Source organism: Urtica dioica, chromosome 6, assembly GCF_054948205.1.
Source record: "Urtica dioica subsp. dioica isolate 48M chromosome 6, U.dioica_male_clone48M_v1_H2, whole genome shotgun sequence".
Lineage (NCBI taxonomy): Eukaryota > Viridiplantae > Streptophyta > Magnoliopsida > Rosales > Urticaceae > Urtica > Urtica dioica.
Window position 1 is genome coordinate 36,797,238 of NC_142761.1, and position 15,614 is coordinate 36,812,851.

At 38.7% G+C, this 15,614-nt stretch overlaps 1 long non-coding RNA gene across 1 annotated transcript; it reads right to left on the reverse strand.

The window, feature by feature from the left end:
- Nucleotides 1–2,326: 2,326 nt before the first annotated feature.
- Nucleotides 2,327–4,586, reverse strand: LOC149393864 (uncharacterized). The gene is made up of 3 exons (XR_016299816.1): nt 4,343–4,586; nt 3,110–3,242; nt 2,327–2,557 (listed from the first exon to the last, which is right to left on the reverse strand). It is a non-coding gene; the product is annotated as an uncharacterized LOC149393864 (long non-coding RNA).
- Nucleotides 4,587–15,614: the final 11,028 nt, after the last annotated feature.

Genomic DNA, 15,614 nt, shown 5'->3' on the forward strand with positions numbered 1-15,614 from the left:
AGTCGAGGACGTCTCTTTTCATATTGCGCCACCAGAACTGTTTCTTCAGATTCTGGTACATCTTATTAGCTACAGGATGAATGGCGTAACGAGACTTATGAGTTTCTTCCATAATCGCTTTCTTAATCTCGTTTACTCATGGAACAACTAAGCGATTCTTGAAATACAACTTCCATCCCCTCGAGCATTCCAATGCTCTAGCGTCTCACCATTCAGATTGTAAATCACCGCTGAACCACGATTCTCAAAGAGTTTGAGATCGTAATCCCCAATTACCATTTCTCTTTTCCAATCCAGCAATGCTAGCGCAGCTAGAACACCTGCACCTTTCCTACTTAGTGCATCGGCTACCACGTTAGCTTTTCCCGGATGATACTCGAGAGTGAAATCGTAATCCTCCATGTACTCAATCCATCGACGTTGTCTCAAGTTCAGATCTCGCTGAGTGAAGAGATATTTCAAACTTTTATGATCAGAAAAGATTTGAAATCTTACACCGTAAAGGTAGCATCTCCATATCTTCAACGCAAAGATGATGGCTGCTAACTCCAGATCATGAGTTGGGTAGTTCTTCTCATAAGGCTTCAGTTGACGAGAACCATAAGCAACTACGCATCCATTTTGCATCAAAACGCACCCCAGACCTTCTTTAGAAGCATCTGAGTAGACTTCATACGGCTCGCCCATCTTCGGGATAGTGAGAATTGGTGCACTAGTTAAACAAACTTTCAGCCTTTGGAAAGCATTCTCACACTGATGATCCCACTCAAACCGAACATTCTTCTTTGTGAGGCGGGTCATTGGTGCGGCTATCCGTGAGAAATCTTTCACAAACTTTCTGTAGTATCCAGCCAAACCCAGAAAACTTCAAACCTCTCCAACGTTCTTTGGTGGCTCCCATCTTAGGACTGCTTCTATCTTAGAAGGGTCTACAGATATTCTATCTTCAGTTATTACATGCCCAAGAAACTTAACTTCGGTTAACCAAAAATCACACTTCTCTTTCTTGGCATATAACTGATGCTCCCGAAGGGTCTGTAAAACGATTCTAAGATGCTCATGTTCTTGCGCATCCTTTGAGTAAATCAAAATATCATCAATGAAGAAAATAACGAATTGATCCAGGAATGGTCGAAAAACTCGATTCATCATGTCCATAAAAGCTGCAGGAGCGTTTGTTAATCCAAAAGGCATTACCTGAAACTCAAAATGACCATAACGAGTCCTGAAAGCCGTCTTGGGAATATCATCTTCACGAACTTTCAGCTGGTGATATCCAGATCTCAGATCTATCTTGAAAAAGAATCGAGATCCTCCCAATTGATCTAACAACTCATTAATCCTGGGCAATGAGTACTTATTCTTGATCGTTACTGCATTCAGCTTTCTGTAGTCGATACACGACCTTAAACTCCCATCGTGTTTCTCAACGAACAACACAGACGCTCCCCATGGGGACGTGCTATATGGAATGTATCCCTACTTGTCAACTCATCAAGCTATTTGCGTAACTCTTTGTCAATGGAGATCTAGCTGAACTCTATATTTTGACAACCAATATGTCAGAACATTACCTTTCACGTACATCGTATTTTCCCGATTCAACCAACATTTCTAGGCCATATCCTAGAAGACTTTCGATGTCCAGCTCATCCTTGTTCATACACTTGGCTATCTTTAAACAAAAGCCTCAAAGCCATCCTCAAACCTTATGCACTTCATGTGCTTGGTTTCGATAGTGAAAGTGCAAAACGCACCCAATCGTAGCCTTGTCCCTCATTGAAACGCTATCATCTTCCTTTATTGAGGTCTACCCACTTTCATCCAGAAAGCATTGTACGTAGAACAATCCATCTATTTGTTCCTACGTCATGAGCATCGTACGTTTCCGTGAACAGCCCTAACGTTAAACTAGCACGAGCTTCGTGCTTAGTTACCATGAACTCTACGCAATACTCTAGCGAAGTTCTGACTATATCCAACTGCATTACGATATTCTGAACCCAATGACCTGCAACTCGCAGAACCATATATCCTTAAATACGTGAATGTAGAAGTCCTAAAACTTTCAAAGACATCGACTTCTAGACGTACTAGCACGTGCTTTATTCCGAACACGTGTTGTCACTTCCTGAAAAACAATCCATTACTCGGCCATACTCAAGAGGCTCTGGTGAACATAAGGATCCTTGTAACAAAGGAACATTCGAAGGACTCGCATCCGGTGACCTTCTAACACTACTATCAATGGACTATAAGTGTAAAGTAAACCGAGTATGCATTCCCTAGAAACTCTTAACCTAGAGCTCTGATACCACCCTGTCACGCCCCGGGAAAGATGAGGCGTGATTAGAATATAAAAAGAAAAACTAATAAACTTTACAAAACTAACCCACGGTGCATACTCAGTTATTTACTTTACAAGTCCAAAGATAAAAGAAAGAAAACGGAAATATAAAACCAACCTTCGACACTTGATAGTCTATCCAGCGAAAACCATCAAACTCTCGACCACACTTTATCCCGAGGTCTTCCTAACCCTTCTCCTTCTCACATCCTGATTATAAGAAAAATTTGAGGAAATAGGGGTGAGCCTGAGGCTCAGTAGGTGCTATAGTAATGGTTTGATTTTTAAAAAGATTTTCGAAAATAATACTTACCGTATAATAATAATATTCTCGTCACGTGTAAATCACCATACACGTACAAGTATACCTTGCAGAAATGTAAATTGCAGAAATGTAAATGACAGAAATTTAAATTGTGTCTCTAGATACTTCTAAACGTGTACTATCTCCTGAGCCGCCTGCCAACTTAACCCATGGCAGTCCTCTGATCAGAGCAAGGTGCACTCTCCGCACCGTAAACATGTGTGTGAAACCGGCTTGTCCAGGATATACGAAACATTTCCTTTCGTAAATACGGGATATATGTATAATATCGAAAATATTATCAACTTCATAATCGGATATCCCGAGTTGAAGTTCCGCCACATTTTCTAAAAACGGTTCTGGGTTTCGTGGCGCATTCACAAACATTTTCATTTCGAAAATAATATGTACTTGAGGCCAAACCATAAAATCAGGAGAGAAGGGTTATAATAACCTACCTCGAGAGTAAGCGTCTATGTCGCTCTTCCACGAGACGTTCGCTCGTCATGTGAACCTGAACGTTCACCAATACCGAGAATCCAGACGTTCACTTACTCCGTGAACCCTCTAAACGACTTTCAGTCTTGAGTCCTATCACGGTAAATCAAACCGATCCTGAATCAGAATCCTATGAGTAATTCACGATACTCAAACTCTAACGTACGATTTACAAATCGTAGAACCCAAAGACATATCCACTATAAGGAATCCAAGTTCTCAAAACAAAACTTCAAACGATACGAGAAAGTGTAAACTCAAACGATACGAGAAAGTGTAAACTCGAACGAAAAACTACGATCAATCTCAAAACCGAGAAATAATCCCAATAAGCAAGTCTCGTTCTTCTCTTTTCCGAATTCCAAACGAAAAATCAAATCTTATTATTACTAAGCTCGAGTAACCGAGAAATCAAACGTTAAATCACAATCGAGTCTTAACTCTTAAAATCCTTAAACGAGCTTAATAATAATAACGAATAATCTACTATTTTTTTCTCTTTCCAACTTGCATCGAAACCGACTTTCAAACAAATAAAACGTACTAACGTACTAACTCGAACGATTCGTACAAAATAACTTTAACTATGTAAATTACAACATAATAAATAAATAACTCGCTAATCCTAAACGGATGCTTCGCGAGCCTCCGAGCCAAAACCGAAACGCCGTATCCACTCGACGTTATCCCGGTCTTGTTCGTTCTCGCCTCGTCGACACTCGCGCTATAGCTCCGTCGTTTCTCGGCCACGTCCTCGCCGTCTCGACCAGCCGTTGTGGGCTCTGCGTAGCCCGCCTAAGACGACCTTAGACCCTTGACAAATAAGACTCACAAACGAAAGCCAAACGATTCATCAAACCAAAATTCCTATGCAAACCTGAAACTCAACTCAGATAAACAATAATCCATAACATTCATTCTCATTCTCGAATCATTAACTACCCAAAATCAGAATATCAGATCAACATCACACGGCCAAAACTCACGGCCAAACCACGTCACATCTAAAAATCCAAAGAAAATTCCAATCAATCCATCTCAAATTCATAACTTTAAGCATTAAACATTACCAACCGAGTCTAATCAATATCCAAAACCAGTTAATTTCCCGAAATCACTCAAGAAACTCAAAAATCCCAAATTCACTTTCAAACCCTAGATTCCAAAATTCATTCGGGTTTGATTTCTTTTACCTTGTTTTCGGGAGATTCAATCTTCCTCGGTGTGTGTCCTTCTTTCCCGGCGTTCGTTTCCCGGTCGGCGGCCACGGCGGCTCGCGGCGATTTCCTTTCCTCGGCGGGGCGCCCGCGGCGATGCTCGGTGTCGGGGCTGGGTCGCGCGAGGAAGAGCTGAGGAAGAAGAGTGAAGAAGAAGATGAGTGAAGGGTGATGGTGGACGGGATGATTAGGTTTCTCGGTGGTGTTTTTTTTTTTCTTTTCTCTGCTCTCGTTTGCAGGTGGCGTGAGCGAAAATGAGGAGAAGAAGAAGAAGTGAATCGAAGAAGAAGAAAAAGGAAAGGAGAAGAAGAATGTAGAAGAATTCTTCAAATTGTTTTTGCAAATAAACCCCTTGTACTTTCCTTTTCCATTAAACTGGACCAGAACTCAAGTTCTCTTTCAAATGAGCCCAGAAAAACATGACGATTACATCCTTGTCACAAAACTTTGTGACTTCAACCGTAACTGAACGAATATTTAATTTAGAGCTTCAAACCGAGAATTTTCTCGTACATTCTCGATTAATTCAAATATATTTAAGGTTTCTCGGAAATAATTCTCGTCCTTGAGAATTTATCTTCTTAAATTATCTCCGGAATATTTCCTCAAAAAATAATTTATTACTCGAGATGAACTCGATAAATCCTTCCTTTCATTCCGAGATTTCTCCTTACCTTAATATATTTAAACTAATGTGTTATTCCAACCCAAAAATGATGGAAATGATTCTTAGAAAATTAATCCCATAATTTTCTCGTCATTTTGATCGACTTAATTTACAACATTAAGTTTAAATTTCGAGTCGCTACAGGTAAACCCCTTGTTCAGCAAATGATTCCTGACAACCCCGATGTCGTGCCATCTCACGTTGTTGCAAGGTTTGCAAGGACACCGATATTTGGCTTTTTCGTTAGGGAATCTTCTTGCAGCACGAATAAACTCGTTAACACCGGTACTGCAATGTCACCCAATTATTCTCCGTGATCCAATCTCTACTTGGATTGGACATTTCGCTGAATGAGAGCGAGAAATGAAAGTTTGGAAGTGTTATTGATAAAGGACGACGGAGAACAAAATGAAAGAGAGATTATGAATTCTATGTTATTTTGAGCTCGGATTGAATAAGTTGGGAGTTTTTAAACTAATTAATTCGAAACTCTACCGAAATTTCGGCAGAGTTTCCCCTATTATACTGACAAACAAAAAACCTGCAAACTTATTTAAAAACATACACAAACCATCCAGAACTATCCTATAAATTAGCTCAGCCCTAAACCGAACCTCCGTGGTTCGATCACAACATTTATAAATAAAAAATCGAAATAAACAAAATATCACAAACTATCAAAACATGTCACAAACTATTTTTCTTATTTAAACTTACAATTTCATTTCATGTTAAATCAAATGAAACTAATCACAAATTCATTAACTTCATTTTAACTTAAACTTCATTTTATACTAAACATGTCACAAAACATCAAAACATGTCACAAAACTAATAATACAATAAAATCTATACAATATATATTTACATATAATATATAAACTAATAATACCTAAACAGAAAAAAAAATACTAACCTGGCAGGGACTCTCGGAGAAGGAAGGTCACCCCGTCGATGCGACTAACGGCCCTGCATCGGAGAGGAACTGGGCTCGGCCGAACAGGGCAGGTTCCGGCTGCTGGCTGGGACTCGGAGGACAGAAACTCGGTAGCGGGGCTGGGGCTGAGCGCACGGCGAGGTTCGGAGGCACGGGATGACGATCGAGGCTGTGAGAGAGGGAGAGAAACACTAAGAGAGAGCGCGAGGCAGAGAGGGAGCAAATTCAGTGAGCGGGAGAGAGAGAAATACCGGTTTGGTGGATGAGCTGCTGGCGGCGGAGGAGCGCGGCGGCGGCGGAGGTCCCACCAGTGGCGGAGCGTGGCTGGTGGCGCGCGCGGCTTGGTGGAGGAGCTGTTGGCCGAGCGCAAGCAAGAAGGAGAAGAGAAGATGAAGGAGAGACGTGGTGGCGGCGCGCGCGGCTTGGCGGAGGAGCTGCTGGCCGCCGATCGAAGCTCGGTTTTTTTTTCTTCCTCTTTTTCTGGTGTCGCAGATGAGGCAGAGAGAGAGAGAGAAGCGGCGGAGGTGGTGGAAAGCGCGGAGCGCGGCGGAGGTGGCAGAGAGAGAGAGAGATGGTTTTTTTTTTCGAGATAGAGAGGTTTTTTTTAAACAGAGAGGGAGAGTTGGGTTTGAGCGGCTGGAGAAGAAAGGATCGCGACCTGGGTTTTTAAACAAACCCTAACAATCAGGTGCGACTTAGTCGCACCTGATAACTCTTCAGGTGCGACTAGTCGCACCTGCTAACTCATCCGGTGCGACTAGTCGCACCGGATTGTAATTAAAAAAAATTAAAATTTCATTCGCCACGTCAGATTAATGAAATAAAAGAGGGGGAGATGAGGCCCGCCCAAAAATTTAAAACTATCTAATGCGACATAGTCGCACCTGAAAGTTTCAACATATTTTTCAGGTGCGACTAGTCCCATCCGATTGTCAAAATCAAAAAACAATTTGAGTGAATTTTTTCGGCTTCTGATTGACTATCCGATGCGACTAGTCGCATCTAAAAATTATTTAGATGCGACTTTTAGATGCGACTAGTCGCATCTGATAGTCTTGCGCATCAGCAAATCAATTTTGTAGTAGTGTGAACAACGCACATTATAGAACAATTGTCATTCCCCAAATAAATAAACAAATTAAAACACTTTGAGACACTAATCCTTAAACGGCAGGCCCGTATTCCATCCAAAGCAAGACGACGAATCGCCTTTTCTGTTCAGAAGACACGGACCTAATTGATCCACCTTCTAATGGCAGACTCTGCGCTCAGTTGACAGTTCTACCTGAAGTTGCTGAAGTACAGGTTCAAGCAGGCACTTCCTCTCAGGCATCATCAAACAACAATGAACCTGGTGCACAGCCCTCAGAAGACAACAACTCAATACAGTCTGGGAGGATAGAGATCACACTGCCATTTGAAAATGCAAACATCAATGACAGTGGTCAAGACTTGCCCTCCAGTCTAGCTCCACCAACAACAACAAACAAGCATGGGATGATCACACGATCAAAGAATGGAGTGTTCAAACCCAGAGCCCTGATCAGTACAAGAGAGCCAAAATCTGCAAAAGATGCTCTACAACAGTCAGATTGGAAAGCTGCTATGATCCAGGAATACAAAGCATTGATGCAAAACAATACCTGGAAACTAGTGGAACTCCCGGCCAACAGAAAATGATTTGGATGCAAGTGGGTTTTCAGACTAAAAGAGAATCTTAATGGCTCTAAACTCAAACACAAAGCCAGACTTGTGGTAAAAGGCTTCAACCAAATTGCTGGTTTTGATTACAGTGAGACTTTCAGTCCTGTGGTAAAGCCTTCTACAATCAGGATTATACTTACTCTTGCAGTCAACATGAAGTGGCTAGTACATCAAGTTGATGTAAACAATGCCTTTCTTAATGGAGATTTACATGAAGAGGTGTACATGGCACAACCGTATGGCTTTGAAGACAGCACAAGACCAAAGGCAGTGTGCAGACTGATCAAGTCACTCTATGGACTGAAACAAGCTCCAAGAGCTTGGTTTGAAAAGCTACAAATAGCTCTCCAATCTCTCGGTTTCAGACCCTCAAAGTCAGACACTTCCTTGTTTATTCTGAATAAATCTTCATTGACTATTATTGTCTTAGTCTATGTAGATGATATTTTGATAACAGGCAGTGATGAAAAAGAAGTCCAGCGACTAATAGAGCAACTTGATGCAAAGTTCTCTCTCAAGGACTTAGGAGAAGTCAACTACTTCCTTGGGATTGAAGTTAAAAAGACTGAATCTGGTCTCTTCCTGAGCCAATCTAAGTACATCAAAGACTTGCTCTGCAAAGCACAGATGCAAAATGCCAGATCAACACGAGCTCCACTTACAACTGGTCTGAAGTTTCTCAATTATGGAAATCAGCCCTTTGAAGATCCTCAACAATACAGGAGCATAGTTGGGGCACTACAATATCTGACAATAACACGGCCAGAACTAGCTTTCAGTGTCAACAAAGTCTGCCAATTCATGCATGAGCCACTCGAAGATCATTGGAAATCAGTGAAGAGGATTCTGAGATACCTAAGTGGTACAGTCAACTGTGGCATTCATCTCTCAAGACAGCTCAGCAAGGACCACTAAATCTTACTGGATTCTGTGACGCAGACTAGGCATCTGATGTCATAGATAGACGGTCAACATCTGGATTCTGCTTATTTCTTGGAGACTCTCCAATCTCCTGGCAGTCCAAGAAACAAAGCACGGTCTCTCGTTCATCTGTTGAAGCTGAATATAGGAGTTTGGCATCACTTGTCTCTGAAGTTACATGGACTCAACATCTACTGTCTGAACTTCACGTCAAGTCTTCAAGAGAGCCAATACTATGGTGTGACAATCTCAGTGCAGTTCACTTGGCAGCAAATCCAGTTCTTCATGCAAGAACAAAGCACCTAGAACTTGATCTGTATTTCGTGCGCGAAAAGGTCCAAGCTAAACAGATAAAGGTCCAACACATTCCATCCGTTGATCAAACTGCCGACATCCGAACAAAGGCCATCTCAAGCAATGCCTTCGAATTCATGCGATCCAAACTCAAAGTTCTTGATGCAAGCACGTTGAGTTTGAAGGGGGGTATTGGATCTACACTGCCAGCTCAGCAAGACAGCTCAGCAAATCAAGACAGTTCAGCCTTGCGTGTAAATCAAGCAAGTGAAGTGAAGTTAGTTAGAGCTACACTGCCAGCTCAGCAAATCTAAGACAGTTCAGCCTGGCGTGTAAATCAAGCAAATGAAGCGAAGTTAGTTAGAGTCAGTTAGGCTTGTTAGATCTCTATAAATACACAATGTAATTGTTCTTTGCAAATTCAATTAAGGAAATCGTTTACTATCATCTTCATTCTCTGTAGCAATTCATCGAACACCAAATCTTCTTTTCCTTCAGTTAACACTTTAATGAAAATACATGTCAAACAACCAATTACGATTTCCCATTTTATTTACCTACACTACTACAAATGTTGGATTCTACAACCCATATTCTACAACGCTTACGGCTAAGTGTTGTAGAAACTGGAGATTCTACAACGCTTAAAATAAGTGTTGTAGAAACTGGGTGCTTCTACAACGCTTGTGGCTAAGCGTTGTAGAAGCTTGGTGTTTCTACAACGCTTATGACTAAGCGTTGTAGAAGCTTGGTGTTTCTACAACGCTTACTATAAGCGTTGTAGAAGCTTGGTGTTTCTACAACACTAATAAGTGTTGTAAAATCTCACCATATTTAAGATCTCCCACAACGCTTAGACTATCCGTTGTATAAGCCTCGCCGCGGCGAGAACTTTCTACAACGGATAATCTAAGCGTTGTAGGATTAGTGAAATTTAATGAACCTCGCCGCGGCGAGAACCTTCTACAACGGATAGATATCCGTTGTAGAAGGTTCTCGCCGCGGCGAAGAAGGATTCTCGCCGCGGCGAGAAGAGTTCCAAAGACCCTTTTTTGGAGAAGATATTTGTGCCGCGGCGAAGGCTATCTCTCGCCGCGGCGAGACAATTCTGGGTTTACTTTTCAGCAGTCTCGCCGCGGCGAGAAATAGTCTTCGCCGCGGCGAGAGTTCTACAACGCTTACTCTAAACGTTGTAGTAGCGTTTTAAAACCTAAAAATTTAATTTTTTTCAAAAAGCCCGCCCCGAATTTCAGACTTAGTCAAATTTTCTTCTTCATTCTTCATTATTATTCTTCTTCTTCATTCTTCATTGTTCTTCATTCTTATTCTCCACCCTCTCTCTCTCTCTCTCTCCACCCTCACTCCTCTTCTCCGCCCTCACCCTCTCTCCGCCTCCACTTCTCCTTTCTCTCCGCCATCATTTCTCTCTCTCCGCCCTCGCTCTCTTCTTCTCTTCCATCACTCTCTCTTCGCCCTCACTATTCTTCTCCGTCCCCACAAACCCAAACTCAAACCAACCAAAAGCCACAACCACAAACCCACAAACTCCACCACCACGTCAAACTCACACAAGCCTAGGCATCTCCGGCAACAACTCTGAGTCTCTCTTTCTTCCACGCCTCCATGCTCCTCATCTACACTCCGGGTTAGTTTATGGAATTGAGAATTATGTATAATTTAGGTTGAAACACCATATTTGCATGATATTTCGTTGGAATTGAGTTTTCATTTGATATTTAGTTGGAATTGTGTTTCTTAGATTTCATGTCGTCAACTACTACTAGTTCTAGCGCTAGCGGTAAAAGAAAAACTAGAAGACAACCTCAAAATGTACATCGTCACGACGAGAATTTGGGTAGAAAGAACCCAGATATTTCTCGCCGCGGCGAGATACTTCTACAACGGATGTCTTATCCGTTGTAGAATACCTCGCCGCGGCGAGAAATATACATCGCCGCGGCGAGAAATTTTGTAATTTTTGAAGATTGGACAATGGAACTCTATCGTTGTAGAAGCTTCTACAACGGATGCGTAAGCGTTGTAGAAGCCAAGCTTCTACAACGGATATCTAAGCGTTGTAGAAGCTTCTACAACGCTGGATTCTACAACGCTTAATAAGCGTTGTAGAATCATTCTACAACTGTTTTTAAGCGTTGTAGGATCCCAGTTTTGTAGTAGTGCTATTTTATTATAGTCTAACACTGATAGAAAAATGACTTGTGTAAATGAAAGACTAATTTTACCTTAAACCTCTTTAAAGGACACGGTTATAAACCAATTTATAACCTATGATATTTGTGTAGTTTTACACATAAAAAATTAAATTATTTAATTCGTCATGATAATAGTTCAATATCTAGAAAGTAGTTCTAGAGAAAATATATGGCTCTTTCTAGAATATATGGATAGTGTAGTAAGATATGGCAAAGATAATTCTAAAGAATCATTCATAGCCACTCGGTTAACTTTGGTATTGAAAATTCTTAACTTTTAATTGAAGAATACCATTATTATAAATAAAGGGGGAAGTATTTGAATTAGCTTTCCTCTTTTTAATTCGATAAATATTGTTTGTTTCCCTTTTCGTATACATTTGATATGAATAGTAAACTAACATAGTACACACTAATTCTGGTTTGTTCCCTTTCGTTTTCTTCTTCTTTTTTTTTTTTTTGTTAACATGATTTGAAGAAAAAAAAATGACAATAATGGCATGTAGTTACTTTATAATTAAATACTTTATAAAAGTTTTGTAAAACGAAAATTACAGTTTTTTTTTAAAGCATTTGGGTTGTTTTGCTCTATAGTAATAACAATAGTCAAACTTTATAAATTGTAATCAGCTCAATCTGCAGTGACAATATATTCAATACATTCAATACGAAGGACATTTTTCAAGCCACCATACATAAATTGAAAAATTAAAAGCTTCACTAACAAGCTTATCGGCAATGTTAGAACGGACAGCCACCTATCTCTGCATCCAATAGCCGGATGTTGAATCCTTTTTCCCGCATAAACAAAATTAGTCAAATAAAAAATCGAATACAGTTGATGTAAGTCATTAAGCTAACGTTATTTCCTCTCTCTCTCTCCGATGGAGTATGGGAACACAATGTCGAAATTTCGTGAATCATTAGTGATTTTTTGTGGAAACGTGTCAAATAAAAACAACTTTGTGATCATCCGATGATTTTAGCCAAATTCCTTTGTTTTGGGCTCCAAAATGGTCATTTTTTAATTTAATATTTTATATTTTCGGTTGTTTTTGTTATTTTGCTTTTTATTTCCAGTTTTTATAAAAAATAATTTAGAGAATTCTTTTTCTCTCGCGGTTGTTCTTCTCTTTCGTAGCCCCTAGTCTATATCACTATCTTTTTATTGAGTTTGTATGATTTTCTGGTTTTTTCTTTCAAACTATGCAGTTAATAATCAGTAATAACTATTAATCTAGTCATCTGGGTTTGTGCACATTTAATAATCGTTAGTTATTGTTAATATATGACGGTCTTATTTTTTTTATATTTTTAATTTTGTACTATGTTTTTGCATAGTAAATAATCGATAATTATCGTTAAATATATGTTTTTATTCAACATCTTTTTCGTAAGGATTTTATTTTCCAGTTTTTTTTCTCGTTAACAAATTTATGCGTTCAATTTTGTTTCAGAATGAAAATTAATTTTTTTATTTTGAGAAATAATTAATAACGTGTAATAGAATAAGGATAAAATACTCATTAACACAAGTGAAAAACATCTAAGACACAATACAAACTTTTAAGACAGAAAAGATCTAACATTAAATGCAGGTGTTCACTCGTTTTGAGCATACTTCTGATGTAAAGAAGGATTAGAGCATATTAAAATTCAAGCACTCGTATTTTTCTCTTTTGAAATACCCCTAATGGTTGATGGAGAGACTCAAAAATAATCTATTGTACTTTTTAGCAACTTAGTTTACAAAATTATTCTTTGCAATTTTTTTCCTTTGTACATTTTAAATCATTACATAAACTAACGGTATTTTATAAATTATGTTATCTTTTTATAAATGTAAATTAATAAATAAAAATTCAGATGATCCATTTAAAAACGAAAATATATTAAGTATACAATATTAATGAAAGACAACATTTTAAAACTGTGGGAAATTTTAAGGTCGATATAAGATACATATCATCATTAAAATTTCATTCAAAATAACAAACTTTTCTACGCACCCATATTTAACCACAAGTGAAAAGATGTCATGAATTCTCTTTTACAACATTATTTACTTCTTGTTCGTAGATATTCGGTTTCGCGGAATCTTTATAAAACCCGTACCAACAGTATCGTTTTAAAATTTAAAAAGGGTGCATGGAAATCAATGTCAAAAAGATTTTAGTTTAACGTAGGAATTCGTAACACTAAACTGAAAAACAAAAAACCGGTCAGTCACTTGTTAGCGAACAGTTTGACAGATAATTGGTTATGGTTTTCGGTGTATAAACTTTCCCTTAAAAGGTCGTGAAGTCTAGTTTTTAACGGTAAATAGATTTTTTAGCTAGACGTACGACTCGATAAATAGATTCTCTTTTCTTTTTTTTTTAAATATCAAAGTCTAAACACTTAATAATTGAAATGGTTTTCTATTATGTTAACAGAGTTGAATTTCAAATAATGAAACAACGTTGTGCGTAAGTAAGCGTAAAATCTTATTTCGATCTGCATAAACATTCAACCATAGCAAGCTAGAATAAATAAAAAAAATAAATAAAAGGAACAAACTCGATTAATCCTCAGACATAAACTAGGGCTTCCAACCATAGCGAGCTAGAATAAATAAATAAATAAAAAATAAAAGGAACAAACTCGATTAATCCTCAGACATAAACTAGGGCTTCCAACCATAGCGAGCTAGAATAAATAAATAGAAAAAGAAAAAAGGAACAAACTCGAGTAATCCTCAGACATAAACTAGGGCTTCCAACCATAGCAAGCGTCTTCGATGCCGGTATCGAGCAAACAACAAATAACGTTCGAATAGACAGTCCAATGGAAGGATGAGCAAAGGCCTGTACTTCGCTGTCTGTTGTCGATGATGTTGAACCACTTGTTAACCACAGTACCGTTTGACATCCACTGAAAGTGACAGACGTAAAGTACCGTTTCGTGAAAGAGGTTTGCCGTGAACTTGAACGAGTACGTCTCTCCCTTTAGAATTGTGTGGGCACCGAAGTCGTCTCTTTTCGACTTGCAATGAACTCCCAGTCTAGTGTCTGGCAACATCACGTTTTTCAGTGTCACTGTATTTGTAACCATAATAACTCCTCCGTCACATAGTAGAGCAGTGTAAAATAGAAAAGCAACAAGCCAAGAACCTGAAACCATGTTTTTTTTTTTGGAGAAGTTATGAGGTAAGAAAATAAGATGGAATTTGTGCATGTGTAGTTTATTTATTTATAGGGGTTCGTTTGATAGGAATGTTGTTTAGTGTTGGAAACAACATTTAAAAGCGAATTTATTGTGAAATATAAATAAAAAGGGGTTTCGTAACAAAACAATAAATTACAGGGATTATATTGGTTGACTGGTTGTAGCTGTCTTTCAACGTTTGAATTGACCTTCCATTTTTTTGCTCATAAAATATTCTTATTTCACCTGTCTTTCCATATACGTTTATCACCAGTTTACTCGCTTAGTACACTGCACATAAATTCTAGTTTGCTCGCTTTTTGTATGTGGGAAAATTTGCTTCATTGTGATACTAAAGAAGAAAATATACTCCTACCCATTGGCGGCTCGATATTCGGGGCCTGTAGGAATACATAGAAAACCGTATTTTTCTAATAATATTCAAATAAGTACTATACAAAATCAATATTTATTTTTACGAAATTTACATGAAAGCGAAAACAAAAAACCGAAAACTTTAATAAACTTAGTAGCATATATAAAAGAAAAGCGTTCAACTAATTATTTTATGGGAAATTTAATTTAATTTTAAGAGGATAAATTATGTAATAAAAATTAAATATGAATAAATAAGATGCAGCCTACTATTAATTGTAAACCGTCAAAAAGAGTTTTCCCGTTAGTCCCGGCCGTTTATTTATTTATTAATTTTAATTTCGGCCGTCGGATCTGGCTCAAAAAAAAAATAGCCGTTTTATTTTTTGCCCGTTGAAATAAAGCCGTTGGTGGCTATTCCGTTTTTTTTTTTTTTTTTTTTTACCCATTCATTTCTACAATCTATAAATACCACCCCCCCCCCCCCCCCCCCCCCCCCCCCCCCCCCTCTTTAAATTCATTCATTTTGTTCACACCTTTCTCTCAAACTCTCTCAAATTCTCTCAATCTCAATCTCAAATACTCTCAAACTCTCTCGATTTTAATCTCTAATACTCTTTACCGCTTTCAATTTTTCATGGCATCATCATCCCATAACCGAGGAGGTCGAAGGGAAGAGCTTCCCGAGGTGAACGAATGCACCGTTTTGAAGAAAATTGGTTGCACTTGTCTCAAATTGCCCCCGACCTAAACACCCAATACTCTTTCGATCCAAATTATGTTGCTCCTACTTTCGGCCATTCGGAATTCACCAAAATTCCAAACACCCAAGTGCCATACTACCCTCAAATGGATCCCGAGCAAACCTATCAAGCTCAAATTCCGCCATCCGAAGTGGCTTATGAAGCATTTCAAGAATTAGAGCAACATTATCGTGAATCCCAAAATCCA